Source organism: Falco peregrinus, chromosome 1 (genome assembly GCF_023634155.1).
Source record: "Falco peregrinus isolate bFalPer1 chromosome 1, bFalPer1.pri, whole genome shotgun sequence".
NCBI classification, from domain to species: Eukaryota; Metazoa; Chordata; class Aves; order Falconiformes; family Falconidae; genus Falco; species Falco peregrinus.
Genome location: NC_073721.1, coordinates 102,203,361 through 102,215,995, shown reverse-complemented (window position 1 = coordinate 102,215,995; position 12,635 = coordinate 102,203,361).

Genomic DNA, 12,635 nt, shown 5'->3' with positions numbered 1-12,635 from the left:
CTGGGAGAGAGCTCAGCGCAGGAGGCATGGAGCCACCCAGGCCTCCGCCTCACAGCAAATACCCACAGCTGGTCCCAAACCTGGGAAGTTCGTCCAAGTCCCTCAGACTCTACCGAGCTGAAGCTGCCCTTGGGTGGGTACTTTAATCCCACATTAGAAGTGCTTTATAGGGAAGACACATGGGTCTGTCAGCCTTTAGAAAGGTACAGTATACTGTCCAAAGCCTGTTTTCTGCAAGATCCTGGGGTCAAACAAATAGGCAGAAAAGTGGTGGAAATATCTATTTATTAATGTTTAATGTTTTCCCTTCCAAGGAAAGGAAAGGAGGGTTTGAATACCTGCGGCTGAGAAAGACAGCATGGAATGAGCATCTAGCACAGAGGGACTCACCCTTATAATGCCAGCATGCCCCGGGGCTGCAGTTATTTATGTTTCTAAACACGCCACTTTTCCCTAGTGAAAAACAAGCCACAAACCAGAAGTGGTTTCCCAGAGCAGTGGTTCCTAAACTTGCTTCCCAGAAGGCAGCAGGAGGAGCTGCAGCAATGGGAGCACACCAGGCTCCCAGCCCTGGTGATGTTTCCCTGACATCTGAAATCAGTATTTCTGGCTTAAGGAACTGAGCTTTGCAAAAGCCGTGGGGCTCCCTGGGCATCCAGGAATAGCGTGTTAGGAACCTCTCTGCTACTAGACAATATTTTCATCATAGAAAATCTCCTGTTGTTACATTTGCCTTGCCATGATCAGATATATTTAGTGTCTCTCTTTTGTTTAAAAGCAGAGATTGAGACTGATACTGGAGATAATAAAACAAAAAAAGGTTGTGTGGTACAATGAGGTATGTAAACTTGCAAAGGTGTTTTTGTGTGAACTAACCACAGCATTGGGACTTTACAGACCTAATCAGTATTCAGTGTATTAGCTAAGCTTTTTGTCTTTGTGTCTAATCACAAATACATGTAAAATAAATTTGTTACTCTGATTTTTACCCTCCAGTGTGTTGATCTTGTGTTGAGTGGAGTCAGTGCTGATATCCCCTCAACACAGGGTCACACCCCACGTCTGTCCTCTTTGTCAGCTGCAGCCAAACTGCCTTTCCCTGCAGATAATTAAAAATCATTACTCTAACCAAGTGAATCCAGCTTCCCGTGATAAACAAAGTCCTTGCTTTGATCCCATTATTTTATCAAGAAAATGCAAAAATGCAATTTCAGTACCTACCTCCTGCAAAGAACAATGTTTGGTTTGCTTGTGGGTAGCCACTTCCTATACCACTGTTTAAATGCAGGTATCTAGAAAAGGGAATAATAAACAGGACCCAGGGAGAAGTATTAGTTGGGGCAAAATACCAGCTCCATCTCAAAGCCAAATTCAATTCCAGGGTGCACACAGACTAGTCCATTGGAGCAAACAGACCATGCATACTTCTTCTGTGCACTCATGCAGCTTTATGGGGTGGTGGGGGTATGTCATTTGACTTCTGTCACCAGAAAAAGTAATATCGGTAAACCAAATTTCTAGTCAAAGTGTGTACCAAGTTTCCTGCATCCTTCACTGATGCTGACAACATACCCCTCAAAATGATGCCCCTCAAAAGAAAACTCCAGACAAGGAGTTTCAGGGTGAGACCTTCCTTGGCAAAACTTTGCCTGTTTTTACAGCAAGTGGAAAGAAAAGCAAGAAAAACAATTGAAACACCCACTGTACTGAAATTGCATAGTTACGCCTTGTCCTTTCCATGCTGATGAGCATCTCTTATGAACCGAATCAATAACGTCAAATCTCTGTCTCGTTTTCTGAAAGGAATGTAGTTACTCTCCAGCATCCCCAGTGCCTGGGGCTGGGACCCCAGCCGGGACCCCTGCTCCTGCACCGCCTGGCAGCCCCAGCCCCTGGCGTGATAAAACAGAGGAATCTCTAGGATTTCCACACAGGATTGGTTTTGCTCCTGTACCTGGAGCATCATTGCTAGCAAGAGAAAATGAGGTATTGAGTAGTTACAGTCCCGACTACTCCCACCTTCCTCTTGGCCCTTTCCATGTTGTGTCACAGGATTACATCAAGTGGAAAAGGGAAGTAATTCTGTTTGTTTAAAAATCCTGAGGAAGATTTACTGCAAGAGCAGAAACTAGTAGCAGTGAAGCATAGGTAAGAAGTATGTCAGGACCAGGGGTCATGCTGCACAGGGAGGGAAGCTGAAACCATGAGTTAAGCATAACTGAGATTATGTATTTTTTAAACACAAGGACTCAGGCCTGCAGACTTAAAAGAAGTCATATTTGAAAAGAAACACAGACAGCTTTGCATTCTCCTTAGAAGACATAGGAAAGCAACACAAAGGAATGCACGGACAAACAGTACCTTTATGAAGTGACAGAGTCAGGCAGGAGTTTCAGCACATCCCTGAAATGCAGTGCCTGGCACAGGTCCATTGCACTGGCAGCTCCCACCTGTGCTTCAGTGGCAGGAAGGCAGAGATGAGTTGCACCTTAAAACCTGAAATTCCCTTTTTCCTCCTCTGCCATCTCTATGTCACTTGGAAAGGTTAGCAGAAACAAACCCCATATGCTTCTTTTAGTCTCCAGCCACAGTGCTTCCTCACCCAAACACAGCTCAGGTCCATCCCTCTTGATGTGACAGACTCAGCCAGCCTAGAGTGCTCCCCATCAATATTTCTTCCTAGGATATTCCACCTGATCTTTTTTTATTTTATTTTTTGTCCCAAGCACACATGGTCTGTTCAGGTCAAAGCACCAGTTCTCTTTTGGTACAGGATATTTCTCTCTCTGGTGGAATTTGCTGGATGTGGAAGTTGCGGGTTCTCAATGAAGCTGCAGTGACCTTCTTGTGCAGCTCCAGCTGCACAGCTCAAGACTTGATCCCCTTATCAGTTTTTAGAGCTTCTATAACAGCAGAAGAGTAAGGGTAGGAACAGCCTGTGACTCTATGAAATAGTATTTCAGAACAATAACAGACAAGATCAGTTGTAAACAGCAACTGACCTCTTGCTTCACCTTGACTATTTCTTGTTACGCAGCAATTTCTGTATTAATGTTAATGTGTTAATGTTCTCTGGATGTCAGCTTCCACACCCAAAGAGTGGTATTCCACATTACCTCCATATTCTCAAAATAAATGGTTTAGCTGGTTTTCCTGTGGAATCAAGGCACTGGTGGCCACACTGTGTTTGTGTGCACCCTGGTAACATCTGAACTCATTTCCAACCAAATCTCAAAAGAGCTTGAAGAAGGCCCATTTAACAAAAGCTGACAGTCAAACAGAGGAGGGACTGTACAAATGCCTGAACTCGGGGGTGCTCTGAGTTCCCTTGCCTTAGACACTGGAGAATTTCTACAGAGAAAAGTTCATATCTATTTGTGCAGCTCCCTTTTTCCTCTCCTCCCATCTTTATGTCACTTGGAAAGGTTAGGGGAAACAAAAGTCTTGAAAGCACAAATCCATAAGCAACCAAGCTTTGGCAATTTCCTTGCTCACAAATCTGCTTGATTTATTACCTAGAAAATAAAAGAACAAACCAAACCAGGAGCATAGGCCAGTGTCAAAGACTGCAGCCTGGTGAGGAGGAAGGGAAGGGGCAGGAGGGGGGACACAGTGCTGGGTGCCAGCAGATGTGACCTCAGTGTCCCCCTGTAAAGACAGCAGCATTTAAGAGTCAAGGTTTTCCTTTTTTTTTTTTTTTTTTTTGTAATTGTTTTCCTTTAATTCTAGAGGAACAGATGCTTCACCTCCCCTTCTGCAGCCTCAGTCTGTTTTCTAACAGACCCCAGGAATGCGATCAGGCTAATGCTCATCTTCCTCTCAGGCCTTTTCCTTCATGTTTGTCATTAGAAAAGGTATTAGCTTTGGTTATGGTGTGAGATAGGCTCTTAAAAACAACAGTGTGCAGCCCCATCCTTCGGACAGTCCTGCTAAATTTGCTAGATCTAGTAAGTTCAGCAACTTATTATCTAGAAGCATATTCCAATATTCTGCTTGGAAAATATCAGACTAATGTTGGACTGAACTAGCACTCCATTTGAAAGCAAAGTTGCCCAAACTCTTGAACATCAGGAAACATGTCCTGGAAACATGAGGTTTTTATTAAGTACATAAAGATTTAGCTCCACCTGGTTTTAGGTTATCTGAGGAACATGAAACTGGTTTCCCTAGTAGCAACCCAACCATGCAAAAACACATCATTTTCACTTTCTAGTTGCAAATAGTTTGTATTTCCTCCTCCTCCTGCAGGTGTCACGGCAAGGCAGAAGAAATAACAGAGGCCCAGTGAACCGCTCGTGTCCCCGGAGCACTGCCAGCTTCTCAGAAGCCAGGTTCTGCATCACCAAAACACCACGGTGGTCACCTCTGCCCCACCAGGACACACTGCTTCACCTCGCACAGCCTTTCACTCCTCTCCCCAAGACCCAAAGAGCCTCCGCAGAGACTTCGGATCCCTCAGCCTGTGCCTTACGCTGGGCGCTCGCGGGAACAGGGGCCGGTTCTGTCATGGCCAGTGTGGAAGAGTCAGACCTCTCATCTGCTGGCCTGGAAGCCAAGTCTTTCAATTTGCTCTTAGGCCAAACTCCTCTTGAAATGACAGCTGAGTGTGGCCCAAGAAAGGACGGCAGTGTTTAGCCCTCAGAGAAATTTTAAAAATAGCAGTGCATCAAGTAAATTAAAGGTATAGATTAAGCAGTCTGTACCATCACAGGTGGAAGCATACTAACTCCCTCTTCTCACTGCCCACTCACGATTAATATTGGACCAGGTCCAAGGCCCAGATCAGACAAATGTATTTTTACTCTCAACCATTCAAAGCAAGGGAGATCAGTTACATGGGAAAAAAAGGTTAAAAAAAAAAAGGTATATATTTTAGTAAGCATATGGCCATATAAACAGTGTCTGGTTCCTGTATGACGCTTATGTGCAATTAAGTTGAAGCACGCCAGTAGTCTTGCAGTAGTCTTCTTACATGCACAGATGCGTCCATCAGCTTTTGGAGAACTGGGGACCCAGTTCCTCTTATTAGAGCAACAGAAACAGGTTTTCCAGAGTACTCTATCAGATACATTTTCAGCTCATCCTTTAGTAAATCTCTGGGTTTGAATTCCATTGTCAGCTGCTTGCACTCAAAAGTCTTTGTGTTCAAGCTGCAGAACGCATGGGTTCATGTTACTTTTGCTTTAGAACTGAGAATGTGCAGTATTGTGTTTTCAAAATTCAGAACTTTATTTCTCAAGTTTTATAATACTATTGTATCATAGTTTTGTACATAGCTGTCCATTTAAAATGATCTATATTTGTTGAATCTTTGGTGTGATACTGTGCTGAAACATGAATCAGGTGGAAGAGCTGGGTGCATTTAAGAACTATGCCTTCATATGGTAACTCACTGTGGCTAGACTAATGTTCAGGCTAAAGCTTATTTTGCTTTGCTTAATAGGACTTGTCAATGTCCTTGTAATACTGAAAACTTTGCTGGATTTAGAAGTTAAACCAAGAATTAAATCACTGGTTTATTTTGACCAAAGCATTGCTATGAGCATATTGAAAATTGGTTAACAAAAGGAAAGATGAGTTGAGAGCAGAAGCATGGGCAGCTTCAGTTCAGGAGACCCCACAGGGCGGCACAGACCCGTTGCAGCTGCAAACCCGTTCCCGGCTGGCAGGAGCAGGCAGAGCCCCCCGGTTTCCTGCAGAACCACATAACCCACCCCAGGTTTGACTTGCAGAACTGTATCACATTCACAGGTTTCCCGTCTTTCCCCCCTCTTTTCCAGTCTCAGAGCACGTTGCCCAAGCATCCTCCTTTTGCTCTTTAATCTAGCTTCTCTGTTCTCGGGTTAGACCCTAGGCTACAGAAAGCTCAGCATCAAACACATTTTCCAAGCAGCTTTGCAACCTCCGTATTTCCAGCAAGAGCCTGCAGCTCAGGCTCGCAGCGAGCAGCCAGCCTCCTCCTCCCCACCCCGCTGTTTCATCAATAGGAACAACATCATTTGGAGATTCAGGAGTCAGGAACAAACAGGCTCTCCGAGTGTTACCTGGGGAACCTTACCTGCTGATGCCCAGCAGGTTGCTGTCTTCAGATGCTGCAGCGGGTGTCCACTTCTCTCCACCTGGGTCTTTCAGCTACCCTCATTTCCACCTAAAGAGCAGCTCTTTCCACACAGCCAGAGCTTCTATTGCTCTGCGTTCTTACCTTGGCCTTCTAAAAGAGGGTGTTTGGCATTATCTTGCCACTGCCCTGAAGAGTTTATGGAGAAACGGGTGATTTTGAGCCACTGCTGGTTCTTTGTTCCATATTCATCTGTGAAAACTATATTAAATAATCTATTCAATCACATCTCAATAAGCAGGCTGAAAAAAGCTGCTCAATAAGCAGCTCTGCTTCCATTGAAGTGATTACTTAAGTACAGAGGAACAAAATCAGAGTGGGTCAAAGAAAGATGTTCAACTGGGATGTGCAGATTTGCTCCATTTGTGACCTTGAAATAAAGTTCATGATCCTGAAGATTTTTCAGTGGTTGCAAGACCAAATTAATTGCTGGTAAAAACAATGTAACTTGCAGCTATTTCAACAGGTCTGTGGTCATTTGAGCCGACAATGAGTTTGGATCTCAGAAAAAAATTCTTGTGGGGTATTGCAGCAGCTGCACATGGAGTCCAGTATATTCAACCAGGCTGTGAATGCCACAAGTTTCTAGCTGCAAAATAACTGCATATTCCTTAATTAAGCATTAGCTACATGATAAAATGATATGGAAGAAATTGGCAGAAGTCTTTTCCAAGTATTTCACATCAGAACTCAGATACGTTTAATAGTATGGGGTTTCAGGGTTAGGTTTTTGGGCTTTGTGGTTCTTTTTTAAATTCCAATACTGAAAATATTTCAAAGTTTAGAATAAAATAAGTACTTGGAAAGTTTTCTTCCTCTTGTGGGGATGGGGAAGACCTACGATTCACCAGGATTTGTCCATCAAAGTCCTATATTTTCTGCATAGTTTATAAAGCATTTAAGCATACGATTGTTGTATATGCTTAGTAATAATTACCCATTCTCTTCTCTCAAAGAAACAGAGATGTATAAATGGAGCTGCATCTAGTACATGAGTACCACCAGAGTGTTGCACTGTACTTAGAGCATGACTGAAATCTGTGTCCGAAGTTATGCCGGTATCTTTTGGTTTGAGTGTACCATTTGGTCATCTTCTACATTCAGTAGAGCAGAGGGGGCTGAGAAATACCTTCTGTTCTGGTTAGAAAGAGAGAGGATAATGGAAATAAAAGAAAAATTCATGAGTCTATTTCAGCAAAATTATCCAGTTTTCATTCTATCTAAACATAAAGCCTGGATCTACAGCTTTGTATTTCTGGTTTTCTCCGCACCATGGTCAATTGAGTACAACATACAAACACCAATACTAAAAGTCAGCACTACCAATCTTAGCTTGCTCCTTCTATGTGATAGAAGTCACAGCCATGAAATATGGGCAAAAATGTTAGTCATGGGGTTATGTTCACCTTTCAACTCAAAGCAAATACAGACATGAACCAATTCCATCCTAACACACATTTTGTTTGGTCACAATCAAGCTGTGGGCAGCATATGAGAAACAGCTTTTCCATGTCTAGAAGCATGACTACAGAGGGTTAAAAATGGGGCAGTGATAATGACAGACAGCTCGGGGTGTTTGCAATTACTACACAGTGACAATCTTGCAGAATAACCACATTGTTTGCAGGATTTGCAATGGAAATGAGGTCCCTAGTACAGGAAAAGCTTTCCAACTCCTTAGTATAGAGCAGGTACCAGACCTTAAATACTAGCGGAGAATTCGATCACTGCAGGTTAATCAGCATATTCAGCACTGTAAGTATAACTCCTTCATCCATGCTAGTACTGAATTCATTATTACAGATTCTCTAATGCTGTCTTTGCTGCAGCATGAACAACTCTTGCAAGAATGGTGTGTGACAATTCATACAGAGCCAGGTGTCAGCAGGAATTAGCAGGAGCTCTGCCCTCCCCTAATGGAGACTTTAAGCAGACTCAGCTCACATTACTCCAGACCAGAAGATAAGAATCACTCTGCGACAGTCAGCTCCTATCAAGTCAGTTTAGATTCCCTCCCAGCCTGCCAAAGTAGGTTTCTTCTATGATCAGCAGTCTTTGCTGATGATACCTACACTATGGTTACGGTCGGTTTGCCCTGCTCTGGGCATACAGAACCTGATGTCTTTGTTTAGTACTTATACAGCTTCATACAACATAATCTGCAATGAGTTTAGTCATTAATGAGTGACAATTAAATACCAAATCCATCAGAATAGATGAAAGTCACAGCTACTACAGAGAGATAGGGTTTGCATACGCAAAAAGGGTAACAGATCTAAGATGTCTACTGCTGTGATCCTTTGAATCAGATGAAACAGAAGACTCGATTTTGTAATCTAAACGAAACCCCCAATAACACACAATTTACAGAAGTGATCCTTTGAGGCCAACAGGCTTTTTCTGTATACTGCCATGGCTTGTAACCTCTATTCTTTAAGGTTTTCACAGCTCAACTGGACAAAACCAGCTGATCTGACCTACAGTGATGGTGACAGTCCTCTGAACGGGAGCTTGGACAAGACCGTTTCTAGGGTCTCTCCCAATCAACATTTCTATGATTCTCTGTTAAGCAAGAACCAGACACAAAAGAAGTGGAGTAGTTCAGAAAAGATAGGAGGAGGAGATCAGAAACTCTTTCAGGTCTGTACATTAGTCCTCTTTGGTGAACTGGTATCATAAACTCAGAATATGCCCCAGGAGTAGTGACTACATTCACCATAGTAGCAGTCTACAAACCCATCCTGAATCACAGGACCAATGATTTGTTTTTCTAAAATATCTCCTGGATATCTCCTGGAGAAACCCCAGGGAGAACCCAAGCGTTTTTCTCTCTACAGGTACTTTCAACTGTTCTGCTTCACTCGTAGAGGTCTAGAGAACTGAGGAGAGACCCTGACCTCCCACGGGGCATGTCCGTGACACACACGGCAGCCTGCAGGGGTCTGGGTGCCGACCACAGCAGAACTGCCTGTAGATCAATGACAGCCAACAAGGTAATCTCTTCAAAAACCATGACCTATTGCAAAACTAGCAAATGTCCAAGGATTATCGCTATTCTATCCCATCTCTAATCCCTTCAGCTATACGAGCCCCAATTAAAGTAGCTAAAAATCCTTTCCGTTTTGAAGAGTTCATTCCTACTCTCTACAAAGCCTTCTACAAAGTTAATGCTACAATCCACCTTCTCCCAGCCTCCTACTTGTCACAGCCCATCCCTGTACTCTACATACACCTTTGCATGGTTCCTTGACTGAACTGCCTCACTGCTCTGTCCCAGGGCACAAAAATCAGCCAAGGGGTCTTAGCAGCAGTCTCCCCCAATGCCTGCCACCCACAGCTGCTACTGCTGATCCAGCCTTCAGCTGCAGCAGATCCCAAGGCTGCAGATCCCAGCAGCTGCCAAAAAGTACAGCCAGTTCCCTTAAAGGGCTTTTTCATTAACTATCACTAGGACTGAGCCCATAGACATTGAGAACACAGACTTCACAAACCACCCTCCTCCAGGCAGCAGCAGAGGTAGTTACAATGTGAAAAGTGAGCACTTTTACTTTGTTTCTGGCTGTAACCAGCATTTTGAAAGGAGAAAATGGAGGCCCAGCAGTAGCTGGATCTTAACAAGGGAGAGGCAGGTAACTTGCTAGATTGCAAAGACTAAAAAAGGGTTTTGCATGCCAGAGCACTGAAATGAAATACTGGGAACTTGGGCTCTCAGGATCACTGATTTTCTGTCACTGGCTTCCTGTAGCAAGTCATTTCTCTGTGCCTCAGTTTCCACATCTGTAAATTCCTTTTGACAACTGTTGATGAAAAATACCACAAAGGAAATACTGTTAGTAATAAGAAATAAAAAAACCCACACCAAAAACAAACAACAACCAAAACATTCCTCTCTTTTCTGACATCATAACATTTGTGACAATATTAGAGTTAAAAAAAAAAAAGAAAAGGGTAGCTTTCAAAGAACTACTGTTCCCCTAAGACCTCTCTGAATCCAGATTGCAGAAAACCCTTGGAAGCCACTAGGAATGTTTCCGAAAGGAAGAGGGTGACCCTTACAGCAACAAGATTCCTTGTGCAAGAAAAGATTAAGATCTCTAGTTTCTTCTACCTCTGATTTTTATCCTTGTAAGAATCATAAACTTCAAGAATAAATTATACCTGTTGTAAAGTCAACAGTGAAGACTATCACACTGGGATGCTCTTAATGCAAGCAGGTCCCTGAATCCACACCATCGCAAGTGTAGCCCTTTGGATGGTAACAAACAATAGCTTTGTACTTGTTAGGGACAATTTATCTCCATAACTGAGTGACTAACCTTCTCCCTGGTTGGGTTATACAGCCTGTAGCTTGCTCCCAGCCATTTGGTAGGCAATACATCTTCTTACACTCAAAAATATCTTGCATTGCAGATACTGACTCTTGTACTTACACTTTTGATGGTTACCTTGAAAGTGCATGGGGCACAGTTTTTAAACAATAATCTCCCGCCTCCAAAAAACCCTTTAGGAATAGCACAGAGGGGAAATAGCAAGTTTTTTGAAGCATTCACTGAAATCCCTGTTTCCAGCATGATAATCACCAATAAATCAGCTATCAACTACAAGGAAAAGAAAGTTTGACAAACATAGCCCCATATCAGCCCATTGGTATCACTAGAAATTAAAAAATGAGAGTGCTTACACAACCCAAGACACAGAGGTATGATTTTTTTGGATCTAACTTAAAAATCTAAACCCTATACCATCAGAATACAAGTTATTTCTAGGCTAGTGAGAAGTGTGCCTTTTTTGATGTGTCAGTAAGCAGATGGAAATGAAAGCCTGTATTGTGGCAGTCCTCAAACATCAGCAGCTTTCCCAATAAAACAAAAGGTAGAGTAACACAGCAATGAAAACAGCTTCCCAGTTTATCGCAAATTAATTAATTTCAACTGGATCATCAGAACTGGGCTGGGGTATTGAGTCAGTCTCTGCTCCCTGCCCTGCCTAAACGGTGCCAGCCAATTACCAAGCTGTTGGAGCTTTCTGCAGCATGTTACTCCTTGTCTGGTTGCATTGAGATGTGTCTGTATATATGTATATATTTACCAGAGGTGGATTTTTGCACTTTCTAACGAGAAACTTCACACTGAAACATTTTATTTTTTTTTTAATATAACCACAAGCTCATTTGAAGTATCAGCAATGTAAGTTACAACTCACTTGAAGTTACACCAAAGCTTTAATCTTCCTAAGAGCATGGATTTCTCTACACAGTCTCAAAAGTGTCATCTTTGGAGTTACATTATCATAAGGCTATTTACCATTCAAAGTATGTTAGCTGTTTCTTGTGTGATATTACTTATTTATTAGGATTTTTAAAAACAAGACTTTGCTTTACACAAACCCTGTAGCAATTTAGATGAGCACTGATTAAAAAAAAAGGGCTTTCTAATTAGTAGTCTTTTACTGATTCCTCCTATAGCTTAATTAAAATAAATAAGCAGCAGAATTTTAACATGATTATTTCTAATAAGATTTTTTTTTTAATAGCTCATTTTACTCCTAATATTTTTAGTAGAAAGTGGCTTATTTTTCATTAGGCTTTTTCATAGTGCTGAATCCCTCAGTTGTCCTGCTAGGGTAATTACAGACGCCTGTACAAGTTTAGCACAAAGATTGTGAAGTCCTAAAGGGATATATTAAGTTGTTTACATAAATTAAATGTAAGCTTGCTTTACCTTTGGGAAAGAGTTAGTGCTTATTTGTGCAAAAAAACATTTATGGAAACCAATAAATTAATTCAAGCAAACAACAAATACAGTTAATACTAATTTTCTATTGTAGGCCTTTGGCTTAGTTATTTTAACTGTTTCCATTTTTTATGTAAATCAAGTGTTATTTTCTGGTTGATTTAACATTTAGTAATTTTAATCTAAGTAATTCTTACAAAACTAAAATTAAAAACACAAATCAAAAGTTTTATTGTTTTCTTTTGCCTTGGATCCACTGGTTCACAATTTTACTGAGGCTGTTGTAAGAGCTGGACACTATTATCAGTAGGAACTGCTAGATTTCAAAGAGAAACTCTTTTAAATTATAGGAGATGCTTTAGAGGTGTGCTATGAACTAGAGATGCATCATTGTAGGTTTTAAAGCAGCTCCCTTAAAGAGTTTTGCCCGTGTAAGTCGTTACTTAAAATTGCTGTGTCAAGAGGAAAATGGTCATTCATAAGTATTAATCTATTCCTTTGGGAACATAACAGGGTGTATATATTAAATAAGTCTTTGATCCTGCACTAAACATAAACATGAAAGTGCCCATCCAGTTAACTCCATTAAAGTTGCCAACACTAGTAATGCATGTTCTGTTAAAAACTTGTGTAAGGGTTGGGATGATAGTGGTTTTATTTCTGTCTGCATAGAGTCCCTAAAAAGGCTGCACCTACTGTGTCGTTTCTGGAGCCTTAATAGTTTGTCATTGCTCCCTCTTTAATGTGTGTTGTTGATGAGCATTGCTATAGAAGTTAGCTAAAGA